Source organism: Carcharhinus amblyrhynchos, chromosome 2 (assembly GCF_965287045.1).
Source record: "Carcharhinus amblyrhynchos chromosome 2, sCarAmb.v2.hapA, whole genome shotgun sequence".
NCBI lineage: Eukaryota > Metazoa > Chordata > Chondrichthyes > Carcharhiniformes > Carcharhinidae > Carcharhinus > Carcharhinus amblyrhynchos.
In genome coordinates, this window is record NC_137325.1 from 57,383,570 (window position 1) to 57,392,620 (window position 9,051).

Genomic DNA, 9,051 nt, shown 5'->3' on the forward strand with positions numbered 1-9,051 from the left:
CAGGAGCCACCCAAATGTCTGAGTGCAGCAATGGAAGCTCACACTGAGGTAATGCAATCTCAGCTTGTTACCATGCAGGCTGAGACTGCTGCCATCATGGCTGTGGATCTCTGCTCACCAAGGTTTGCACACCAGTGGCTATCAAGCCTCAAGCTCAGTAATGACAGCTTACCATCGTCACTTAGAATCACCTGTAGCATGGTCAACTGGAGATTCCAGTGGGTCAGGAATTACAGATAACAGGATTTGGGAAGTTTCAGGAGGGCTCTAACATCAGGGGAGATCTGGAATCAGTGGGGGAAGGGGAACAGAATAGTGTTAGAGGTTGCAGAAGGGGGTGGGGGGGGGGGAAAAAAAAAAGATGGAAATTGTGAAATGGAGTTTCAAAGCGGTGGTGGGAAGGGGGTGGGGGGGGGCGGTGTGTGGGGGTGTGGGTGGGAAGAATATGAACAGAAGAGACGTGAGCTGGTGGTTGGGGGAGAAGAACCCAAAAAGTGGAGAGTAGTGGATGTCAGGTTCAGCATTTCCCATGTAGTCAAGAGCAGCAGAGCAAGATGGTGAGTGGGAAAGGCACAGAAAGGAACAACCAGGAAAAGGTAAAAAGGAAAGCCAGAAACCTTACTAATGGGTAAATAATGAAAGATTATTTCCATGGGTGGGCAATGGTGAAATAAAAAGTAGAAAACAAGATTCTCACTGAAGAAAGGGGGTGGGGAGGTGGTAAGTTGAACTGAAGACCATGAGATAATTCTGTGTGGCAATTAAAGTACAGGCCCTCCATGTCTTACATAAGCATCGATTCCAGCAAGGTAGCAGGCCCAATATTTTCCCAACTTTAGACAATCTACCTCAGGAGGCACAAGATCCACCAGCAATTCCTGTGTCTTGTTCAGAAGCAGGCCAGCTATACACAGCAGCCTTTTTCAATCGAAAACTTTGGTACCACCACTCAAATGGGGGCCTTTCTACTACTTACAAAATAAAAAATGGACACAGCTTTGAAACTGCCATGTGCCAAACTGCCTATGTAGTTAGTCCCAGGATGCTATTGAAAATTCACAAATCCTGAATGTATTTATGGTTGACCATAATCAATGAGAATTCATCTGGACCTTCTTGTTATTAAATTAATACTTATTATAGGAAATCTGAGAATAATCCCAAAAGCTAAATTACAGCTTCTAACAAAATTCACTGCTTGCAATGACCAGATTAACCACTGTCTCAATAAAGTAATTAAACACTTTTACAAACAATTCACAGAAAGTATACAATTTCTGTACGCTTAGATTGGGTATATACCATGTTGCCATTGGTAGAACTGCAGTGTTGCCATGGCATCATTTGAAACTTTATATGTTAGCCGGAATTCTTGGCCATTCACACCCCACCACCACGGCAAGCGAGGATGGAGAATTTGGCACTCAGCCGCATCTCTGTTCACTGCAATGGGACTGGAGAATTCCACTGGCATGAACAGTTGGATATATTTCATCAGTGGTCTCTCATCCAAAAATAATGTTTACTTATTAGTCACAAGCAGGCTTACATTAACACTGCAATGAAGTTATTGTGAAAATCCCCTTCGTTGCCACAGTCTGGCCCTGTTTGGGTACACAGAAAATTTAGCATGGCCAATGCATCTAACCAGCAAGTCTTTTGAATGTGGGAGGAAACAAGAGCACCCAGAGGAAACCCACGCAGACACAGTGAGAATGTGCAAACTCCACACGGATAGTGAATCATAGAATCCTACAGTGCAGGAGGGGGTCATTCGGCTCATCGAGTCTGCAATGACCACAATCCCACTCAGGCCCTATCCCCATAACCCCATGCATTTCCCCTAGCTAGTCCACCTGACACTAAGGGGCAATTTAGTATGACGAATACACCCAACACCTTTGGACTGTGGGGGGGAAAACTGGAGCACAGACACAGAAACCCACACAGACACGGGAAGAATGTGCAAGCTCCACACAGTGACCTAAGCCAGAAATCGAACCTGGGTCCCTGGCGCTGTGAAGCAGCAATGCTAACCACTGTGCCACCCTAATGGTCTCAATAATAACTGAGTCCAACATCTTTCTGAAACAGCATCCTGCAAATTCCAGTAAGCCGGCCTCAATGCAGAAAATTAGCCATTATGATATTTGCAATGGTGCTGGGTGCAGCGGACGTGGTTCAGAACTTGTATAATTAACATTTCCCACTTCCAGTGGAGCAGTGCTGAAGTCCCAGCAAATTATGGTGTTGTTGTAACAGTGGCATTATTTACTATTAGCAGAATTTCCTCAAACTTCAGGTGATGGTATTAATGACATTTGCCATTTTTTCACTATTACACTGGCTCAGTAAATTCCCTTCCAAAAGCACCATTCAGGAAGCCTTTACAAGTCAGTGATCACATTAACATTGAAAATAGTCTTACAGCACCAGTCATAAGAACAGCAACAGTTAAGTACTTTCCCATGTAAAACATTGACATAGAAGTTTTTAATGAATCAACACCCTATGGAGGATTTTTAACATATAAAATGTTATTGTCCTAGATTCAAGGCAGTTGTCCCACTTCATCCGGTTCCAGGGGTTTGCCAGCATGCCTAGTTTAAATTGTACATTTCATTAACTTGATGAATCAGAAGTGCATTATCAAAATGCTACTGAAGACTAAGATATGATTCAATAACTTTGAAAAATTTTTCAATGAAAAAAATGCACATCTGTGATAGGATAAAAATAAAACGAGTGATTTGAAATAATGGGTTTAACTCCAGTTGTAACCAATTAGTGGCATTTAATGGCTCACTGAAGCACAAGTTAAATTTAACTTTAGTCTCTCAAAATAAAAGTGTTTAGGAGACACTACCGCAAGACTAAGAACAATTAACCCAGGGGCTCTCAATAATTATAAATCCTTAAGTGTCACTCTGGTCTATCAGTTGAATCTTATTACTGCCAAAACCATTTAATATGTCTCCAAGTATGAGAATATTCAGATCCTTGAGAATTGTCTTCCCAATATACTATTCAATAACATCCACTGTTTAAGTTATTTGGAAGAGAGGCGAATCAAATGCAAGCAATCAAATCAAAATGAAAACTAGGACACAAAGCCTTTTCAGCTTTTGAGGGGAAGGGTCTGGTGTGGCAGAAGGTCTCAAGAATTGCCCTTCAAAGGAGAATTGTGGAAAGTAGCCAGGGTTGCAAGGTGCCTGGAAGTACTCTTGAGTCTTATTTGAGGTGTTATAGCATATTTGAATACTAGTGGTATATGTGGACAGTAAGAGGTGGGTGTGAGAATAGTATTAGATGTGAGAGGCAGAGTTGGAGTGTGCGAACTTTAGGGCAGAGGCCTGGGAACTAAGGATAGATAATTGATGGAGGGTGTGGTGCATTGAGCAGGGGGACGTGGCAGAGAGAAGTTGCTAGAATACTGAGGACATACTGTATGAAGATACATTTACTGACCTTAACCATTCATGTGAGGTCATTAACTTCTTTTGTGACATTGCTGCTAGACTCAGAGCCAGAATTCCTGCATTCCTGTCCCTGGCCACTTTGTAACCCCTCCCCTCAGAAGCATGACCACTTTTCCCCCCCTCCCTTACCACCTTCACGACTAAATCCACCAATGCCGCATCCATGCGCCGGGAATAGTCTCTTCCAGATTGATTCATTTGTGCAGCTCCCACTTGCAGACAATGAATCAATCTGGAAGTCAGTATTCCCAGTGCATGGATGCAGCATTGGTGGATTTAGTCATGAAGGTGGTAAGAGAGGGGAGTAAAGTGGTCATGCTTCTGAGGGGAGGGGTTACAAAGTGGCCAGGGACAGGAATGCAGCAACGTCACAAGAAGTTAATGACCTCACATGAATGGTTAAGGTCAGTAAATGTATCTTCATACAGTACGTCTTCACTATTCCAGCAACTTCCCTCTGCCACCTCCCCCTGCTCAATGCACCACACCCTCCATCAATTATCCATCCTGAGTTCCCAGCACTCAGGCCTCTGCCCTAAAGTTCACGCACTCCAACTCTGCCTCTCACATCTAACACTATTCTCGCATCTACCTCTTACTGTCCCCATATACCACTCGCTATTCAAATGTGGCAGATTCATCACACAAAATACAGTGCAACACTCCCTCTTCTGTAAGATATGGCAGCACACAACGGAAGAAGAACAGACTAAAACTGGGAGATGGAAAGGACACCTGCATAGTCCAAGTCCTATGGAGAAAATCATTCTCTGCATCATGGGGCCAGAACATGTGGTGTCCGGCACAAAGAACACTGAACTGTAGGTGACAATATTTTCCAGTCTTATAGAGCTTCTCAACACCCAGCCCACCCTCATCATGCAGCAAACTGGCGTGATGTGTGAACTGCAGACGATCTGTTCATGAACCAACCTCTGCTCCATCCCAATTGCACCGCAGGCTCAGAGGCAGTGCCACTGCTGCTCCTGTACCTGTAATGTCAACTAATCCTCTACCCCCACTGAGAGGATGGAGCAACAGTTTCTACCAAATCCAGGGAGTCACCACAACACCTCAAGCAAGACTCAAGATTACTTCCAGGCACCCTGCAATAGAAGTTCTTCAAATTAATTTTACGTGCAAGTTGAGTGCCTGATGCTTCAAATATGCCAGTGTTGGGCACCTTTTGCAGTTGAATCCTTGGTCTCTGGTGATGCATTGGCTGGTTGAGTAGACCCATGTGATCCAAAATTACCAAACTGAGCATCATGTCTTCCCTCTCCACAGATGCTGTCAGATGTGTTGAGATCTTCCAGGATTTTATGTTTTGCTTCGGATTCCGCAGTATTTTGCCTTTATCATGTCAGCTGGCTAGTTTGAGATGCCAGGATAGCATCACTTCAGCTGCTTCCAATGTTCACAGAGAACATGAGTGAGCACCCTTCTCAGGCTATGCTCAATGCAAGCCTGGCTGGAAGTAGCTAACAAAACAGTGCACACAGTCCAGACAGGCATTAGGCTCCAGATGGACCAGCCATATAAATACTGTGGCTACAAGAGCAGATCATAGGCAGGGAATTCTCCAATGAGTAACTCACCTTCTGACTCCCCACAGCCTGTCCACCTTCTGCATTTGCTTAGATGAGTGCAGATCCAACCAACACTCAAGAAACATGTTACCATTTAGAACAAAGCTGCCTGCTAGTTTGGTACACCATCCAATGACTTTAACATTCACTCCCTGCAGCATGAATTCACAGTAGCAGCAGTATGTATCATCCACAAGATGCACTGCAGCAACTCACCATGGTTCCTTTACTGCACCTTTAAAATGCACATCTAGAAGGACAGGGCAACAGATACATGACACACCGCTACCACCTGCCAGTTCCCCTCCAAGTCACTCACCATCCGGACTTGGAAATAAATCACTATTCTTTCGCTGTCGCTGAGTCAAAATCCTCAAATTCCCTCCCTCACAGCACTGTGGGTTTACCTACATCACAGGGACCGCAGCGGTTCAAGAAAGCAGCACCAGCACCTTCAGAAGCAATTAGGGATGGGCAATAAATGCTGGCTTAGCCAGCCAATGCCCTCATACTAAGAATGAAGAAGAATTGACACCCAAGACCTTAAAAACTTCATCCTGTTATCTCCAGAGACACAATTTATAATTTTACTTTAAAATTATAAATCTACGATTGACATCATCACTTTTTGATTAATCAGAGCAATGCAAATGTTTGTCAATAATACAAGCTGCAATTTAATTTTTGCAACATTCTAGTTTATTTTTGGTCTCCTTCAACCTTTTCTCCTTCTCTTCGAATTTTTATTCCTTACTCGGGTCCCAGAGGCACAAGTGACAACAGGCAAGTCTTCATGGCAGCATCACGCCGACCTTAAACCTGTCAACACTCGATGTCAATACAGTAACATTTACAATACAATCAGAAGGCTCTAATTTCCTTTCCTTCATTAAAGGCGGCTCAACATCTCTACTACTGGCTGAACTGAAAAGGAATAAACTTGCCACAATCCAGGGGTCACCATAGAGGCCTCTGCACCTCTTACCAATAAACCCATTGTGCCACTGAGGGACAGAGAGGGTTGATTTTCTTTAGTAATCATAGCCATAATCATTTTAGGAACAAACAATAAAAAGCTAATTGTCAAAATAAGACATTTTCCACAATACCTTTGTACTTCACATCAATTATTAGACATAACTGAAGTTAAATAGCTCAATGTCACATTCTCTCCTTTAATCACTTCAGCAAAGTCTTGTGAAGAGGAAGCCTCCTTTGCTTGTTCCCGCTTTACAGCAGGAGAGACAGAGCAGAGAAAGGAGAGAGATCAACCCCAGTGGAGAAGGATGATCCACTTCAAAGAATTTACAGGCAAAGCACTAATTTGGCTTTGATGGAGCACTAATGTCAGCATCACATTTACCTCAGCAGAGATTCATTTCCCCAAATCTAGAAGCTGTTAAACCCTGACCCAAACTTAGCCTCTCGGACAGCTACTGTATTACCTGTAACTAATCAAATAAAAACAGTCATGACATTTTAACACAGCTTTTAAGCTAGACTATGGGGCTAAAAGGAAGGAATTAGAATTGGATCTTGCAGTCCTGTGCATTAGTCAGTATACAAAAGTTCATATATACATAATGGTGCCTTCCAAAAATCACATGCTAAATCAGTGCAGGAGCAGCAGATTCCCACTCAAAGATATTATTAGTTACAGTACTAGTAGCCTTATCTGTAAAGGTAATATTAACCATTCACTTAGCTATAAAACGTGGTCTGTGAACTCTGGTGATCACAGAAATTTACAGCACAAAAGGAGGTCATGCTTAGGAACTGAATCTAAATAAGGAATTTAACCAACACTAAAAATATTGGCCAAGATTTTCAGAGGGCGGGAAAGCAAGTGGGGTTGCGGGGTGGAAAAGGGAAATCCTCAAATGGTCTTTGTGTCAGCTGGATTTTCCTGCTCAATTGTCCCCACCCCCTTCCAATGATGTAATGAGGTTCCCACCATAAAAGGTCGCAAACCCCATTACCATACATTCAACTATCATTAGCCGGCTTCCCCACTATACCGTAGCCCCCACATTAGGAATGCTGTAGTGGGGTCTAGATCAATGGGAATATGGCGAACAATGTGGGTGCGGGGTGGGTGCGGGGTGTGTGTGTGTGTGTGTGTGGGGGGGGTCATGCCATAGGGGGGGTTCTTTGATGAGGTTTCTGGTGCAAAGCACAATCAGTTGCTTGCTAGAAGGGTTGGCTCAGAGTAGGCCCCACCCACATGACACCATGGGACCTGCCTACAGGATTTTTTGACTAAGTGTCCCGCCTGAGTTGACACTTTGCACCAAAATCTTGCTGCTCTTCACAACGGGGCTGCAGGTTTCCTGGCAGCAAGGCACACGTTCAACAGGAAGCTCCATTGACAATGGCACGCTGCAGAAAAGGAGAAAAATCCCACCCTTGTCAAAAAATGAGATTCTGACCATTAATGATCAAGTAATAAGTGAGTAATTGGTAAGTCTTATTTTTATTTTTAAGCAAGCTTCATTAGAAGTAGTAAGCTATATTAAGTATTTTTAGTGTTTATTAGCAGGGATTATTAATAGTAGTAGGGTTTATCAGTACTGATAAAGCTTTAGTAGTATGGACAGATTTATAACCAGCAGTAATGTTTATTCACAGTAACAAGGTTATTTATTAATATATAGAGAAATGGCAGGGCTGCTCCAACCTCAAAAGTGCATATCCTATGCTTTGTGGGAACTTGATGCTTCCTGTGCCCTGAACAAACATTTACGTAGGAATCATCAGTTGCAGTAGCCTAAGCTCCAAGGTTTGGGACTTGAGCAGTAGCTGATGTCACTGCAGTGCATCTGAGGGGTTCAGGGCTTCTTAGATAACATATTGATTTGGGGACCCCTCAGCTTAAAAATATTCGGTTAGAGGGGAATGAGTGAGAACCAGACAGTTAAAAAATAGGTAGGTAGTGCAGGTGTCCCCCAGGTGCACCTCACTTGCCAATCAATATTTTGAATACTGATGAGTATGATGGTTCATCTGGGGAGTGCAGCCAGATGAACCATCAGTGGTGCAGTTCATGGCACCTGATGCCTCAGGGTGTACAGCAGAGTAGAAGGGACAATTTAGCATGGCCAATCAACCTGACCCACACAACTCTGGACTGCAGGAGGAAAGCAGAGCACCTGGAAGAAACTCACACAGGGACAGCAAGAACGTGCAAACTCCACACCCTGAGTCACCCAAGGCCGGAATTGAACCCAGATTTCTGGTGTTACGAGGCAGCGGTGCTAACTACTGTGCTGCCCACATAGACTGAGATAGTAGTGTAAGGTCAGAAAGGCCTAATTGTCCCTAGAGTGTGTGCAGGAGAATTTCCTAAAGTAGTATGTTTTAACCAATGAGAAATAAGGCACTGCTAGATTGGTTCTTGGGATTGCAGTGGTAAAGTGGATCACATGTCAGTAGGAAATAATGATCATTAAATCATAACGTTTAGGCTGATGACAGAAAAGGATAAAGAGCAATCCAGGGTAAAAATAATTAACTGAGGGAAAGCCAACTTCAATAGGAATCAAAGAGCAGGTTGAGATTTGGTTAATAAAGCATACAATATTCTGAGCTTTATTAATAGGGGCATGGAGTATAAAAACAAGGAAATTACAAGGGACTGCATGGTAGGTTATTACACAAGGTTAAATCTCACAGGATCCAAGGTGAGGTATCTAAATGGATACAAAATTGGCTTGATGACACAAGACAGAGGGTGGTTGGAGTGGATTGTTTTTTCAAATTGGAGACCTGTGACCAGCAGTGTGCCTCAGGGATCAGTACTGGGTCCATTGTTATTTGTCATTTATATTAATGATTTGGAAGAGAATGTCAGAGGCATGGTTAGTAACTTTGCAGATGACATCAAGATTGGTGGCATAGTGCACACTGAAAGTGGTTATCTTGGACTGCAACGAAATCTTAATCAGTTGGACCAGTGGGCTGACAAATGGCAGATGGAGTTTAAT